This window comes from Gastrolobium bilobum, unplaced genomic scaffold (genome assembly GCF_033153095.1).
Source record: "Gastrolobium bilobum isolate Gb01-03AN ecotype WA unplaced genomic scaffold, APGP_CSIRO_Gbil_v1 utg2246, whole genome shotgun sequence".
Classification (NCBI taxonomy): domain Eukaryota; kingdom Viridiplantae; phylum Streptophyta; class Magnoliopsida; order Fabales; family Fabaceae; genus Gastrolobium; species Gastrolobium bilobum.
In genome coordinates, this window is record NW_026895701.1 from 98 (window position 1) to 4,109 (window position 4,012).

Consider the following 4,012-nt stretch of genomic DNA (forward strand, 5'->3'; position numbering starts at 1 on the left):
TCTTGGAGCAACAGTACCCATCTAATAAGTCTTGGCTTGGCATCCTTCTTAGCAAAGAGTTGCTTGATTGCTGAATGATCAGTGAATACTGTGACTTTGGAGCATATTAGAAATGAACGAAACTTGTCACATGCAAATACAACAGCCAGCATCTCCTTCTCCGTTACTGTGTAGTTGGCTTGTACTGGAGTAAGAGTTCTACTAGCGTAGTAAACAGTTCTGAAGATTTTGTCTTTTCACTTCCCAAGAACTGCTCCCAAGCCGAAATCGCCTGCGTCACACATTAGTTCAAAAGGAAGACTCCAATCTGGGCTTTGAATGATGAGTGCGGTCACCAGCCTCGACTGAGGTAGCTTCTCAATTGCTTCCACCTTAGCCTTGTCCATCTCGAGGCCCTTGCTTGAGATTTTGTGTCCTAGCACAATGCCTTCTCTTACCATAAAGCGGCATTTTTCCCAATTCAGCACTAAATTGCTCTTGACACATCTTTCCAATACCTGCTCAAGGTTATTAAGGCAAGTAGGAAAAGAGCAACCAATGACAGAAAAATCATCCATGAAAATTTCTACTGTTTCTCCTACTAAATCTGTAAACAAAGCAAACATGCATCTTTGAAAAGTTGCAGGGGCATTACATAGCCCAAAAGGCATTCTTCTAAATGCAAACGTCCCAAAGGGGCACAAAGTGGTTTTGTGCTGGTCTTCAGGAGCAACCGGGATTTGATTGTATCCCGAATACCCATATAAGAAACAAAAGAATTCTTTCCCAGCTAGATGATCCAGCATTTGGTCAATAAAAGGAAGGGGGAAATGATCCTTTCGGGTAACATTATTTAATTTCCTGTAGTCTTGACAAATCCTCCACCCAGTTATTTTTTTGGTGGCTATTAACTCTCGTTTGTCATTTTCAACTACAGTAATGCCACCCTTTTTTGGGACGCATTGCACAGGAGCAACCCATTTACTATATGAGATGGGATAGATTATACCTGCATCAAGCCATTTGATGATTTCTTTTCTCACCACCTCCTTCATATTGGGATTCAGCCTCCTTTGATGCTCCACAGATGAGCTGTCAGGGTCTTGGAGCAAAATCTTGTGCATGCAAATTGTTGGGCTAATTCCTTTTATATCAGCCATAGTCCAGCCAATTGCTCCTTTGTAATTCTTGAGCTTTTGTGTGAGTTGAAATTCCTGTTCATGGGTTAGCAAAGAAGAAATAATCACAGGGAGAGTGTTGTCTTTACCAAGATAAGTGTATTTCAGGTGTTCAGGTAGGGGTTTTAACTCCAAGGTAGGTGGTTGCTCTACTGAAGGCAATTTTGGTCTTTGCTCCTGCTCTGATCGGTTTAAGGATTCAAAGACCCTTTCTTTCCTTCCCTGGGATTGGTGGAAACTGATGGATGCAAGGTATTCTTCCAGCTTTTCAAAGTCCTTCATGACTATCTCAGGCTACAAATGCTCTTGCTGTTCTTCTCTTATGAGCGAGTCAAGGATCGAAATGCTCGAGCATTCCTCAGTGTTATCTTCATCAAACCTTATTGCTTTCATGACATTAAACTTCACTTCTTCTCCGTTTACACTCATAGAAAGTTCACCCTTTCTGACATTTATGATAGCATCACCGGTGGCCAGGAATGGTCTGCCCAGAATTATTGGAACTTCTTGATCTGCTTCAAAATATAAGATGATGAAGTCAGCTGGTAAAATGAACTTGTCTACTTGGACAAGGACATTCTCAATTTTTCCTTCTGGCTTGGCTATAGATCGGTCTGCAAGTTGAAGAGTGACTGTGGTTGGTCTTGCCGCTCCTATGTCAAGCTGCTTGAAGATGGAAGCTGGCATTAGATTTACACTTGAGCCCAGATCACAAAGTGTCCGACCAAGATAGTTCTTCCCAACTGTACACGGGATGGTGAATATACCAGGATCCTTTAGTTTGGGAGGAATTTTAGTCAGGTACTTGCACGATTGTTGAGTGAGGGCTACGATCTCAAATTCTTCGATCTTTCTTCTTTTTGACAAAATGTCCTTCATAAATTTTGCATACGAAGGCATTTGCTCCAAAGCTTCTACTAGAGGAATGTTTATGTGAAGTTGTTTCATCAAGTCAAGAAACTGGCTAAACTGCTTATCCTCGTGTTGCTTTTTCAACCTTTGTGGAAAAGGAGGCTCAATCGGTTCACTCCTTCTCTTGCATGGGGGAGCATAAGTTGGAACTGAAACTGGTTCACTGACTTTTGTTGCTCCACGGTCTGCTACAGGTGCTGCATCATCCGGTTTGATTTCAGCAGACTCATTGCTCTGGTTCTTCTCTTCTGGTCCTGTCTGAGCTTCAAGGTGTGAAGGGTTAGTGGCTTCTTCAACTTCCTTTCCTATGGGTTGTTTTGCTGGTTCGCGCTTTCGAGGTCGTGCCACTAAATCTGGGGGTGGTAAAGTCTTTCCATCTCGTAGGCTTATAGCATTACAATGCTCCTGGTTATCCTGAGACGGCTTTTCCGTGTCACTAGGGAGTGTCCCTGGTTGCCTCTGTTTGAGTGCTCCAGCCAGCTGACCAATTTGGGTTTCTAGGTTTCGCATGGCTGCGCTGTTCTGATTCATGTACTCCTTGACAGAAGTCTCAAAGGATTGGGACTTCCCTTCACCCTTATCCCAGTTTTGTTGGTTCTGCCTGGGATACAGGGGTCGGTTCTGGTAGTTTCCTACACTACCTCCAGCATTATTTTGATTCCTCCAGCCTCGGTTATTGTTCCCTTGATAGTTGTCATTGCTCCTGTTGTTGTTGTCATACCCTCCTGCATAGCACACAGCAGCTAGATTGTTACAGTCCTCATATTCGTGAGGACCTCCACAAGTGGGGCAACTCGGAATTGATTGAGTCAAGAGAAGTTGCTCAGTTGGTTTTTCTGTTCCATGGGCTTCCAGTTTTTTATAGTGTTCTGGAGCGAAGCCATTTGTGCTGAAAGAGCATCAGCTGAGCTTAGCTCAAGAACTCCCGCTTTCTTAGGAGCACTATGTCGTGTGGAAGGCCATGAAATATGTTTTTTTGAAAGTTTTTCCAACAACTGGTAGGTTTCTAGATAAGTAAAATCCAAAAGATCTCCCCCTGCAGCTGCGTCAACAGTTGCTTTCAATGGTGGGGTTAAACCATGATAAAACGTGTGAATGATGCCCCAATCAGAAACTCCATGATTCGGGCAAATTCGTATCAACTCTTTAAAGCGTTCCCACGCTTCATACAGACTTTCTCCATCATACATTTGAAAGGAAGCTATATCAGCCCTCACTTGGGCTTGTTTTGCTTGGGAGAAAAATCGGGTGACAAACTGTTCCGCCAATTGCTCCCAACTGGTGATGGAGTTTGGGGGCAATGTTCTCCTCCATTCTTTGGCTTTTCCAGCTAAGGAAAATGGAAAAAGCCGCATCCGCATGTTTTCTTCCGAAATACCATGAACTTTGAAATTGTCAACTATCTCAGTGAAATTGTCCAAATGACTGTGAGGGTCTTCCATGGGTAGTCCATAGAACTGACCAGCGTTCATAATCATTTGGAACATTGCAGGTTTTATTTCAAAGTTCGGGATATTCAGAGGAGGGGGAACATAACCTCGTTCTGGACCATTTCTGAAAGGAGCAGCCATATCATTCAATGATGGCCCTCTTTCTTCATGCGGTCCTTGTTTAGGCCCATGATTATGATTTCCATTGTTATCATTGTTTAAAACCTCCTCCATTGTAATGTTTCTCAACCTTTGAACTCTTCTTCTATTTCTGAAGGTTCTCTCGGGTTCTGGATCAAAAAGTGTTATTTCCAGTCCAAGTTCTATAGGTTCTGTGCTCATACAAATGGAAGAAGTCTATCAAAACAAAAGGACTGCAGTTAAACAACAAAAGTGCTTTCTTAAAAACGCCCTTTCTTGCCAAATGATCCCCGGCAACGACGCCAATTTCTTGGTCGAACCGAGAGCTGCTCGGGAATATCTTTTCAGAGAGCAAGAGTGCAGAGTAATAAT

General features: G+C 43.0%; 1 non-coding gene across 1 annotated transcript; it reads left to right on the forward strand.

Moving 5' to 3' along the window:
• Positions 1–3,182: 3,182 nt before the first annotated feature.
• On the forward strand, positions 3,183–3,287 carry LOC133292026 (small nucleolar RNA R71). Its single transcript, XR_009748856.1, has one exon. It is a non-coding gene; the product is annotated as a small nucleolar RNA R71 (small nucleolar RNA).
• Positions 3,288–4,012: the final 725 nt, after the last annotated feature.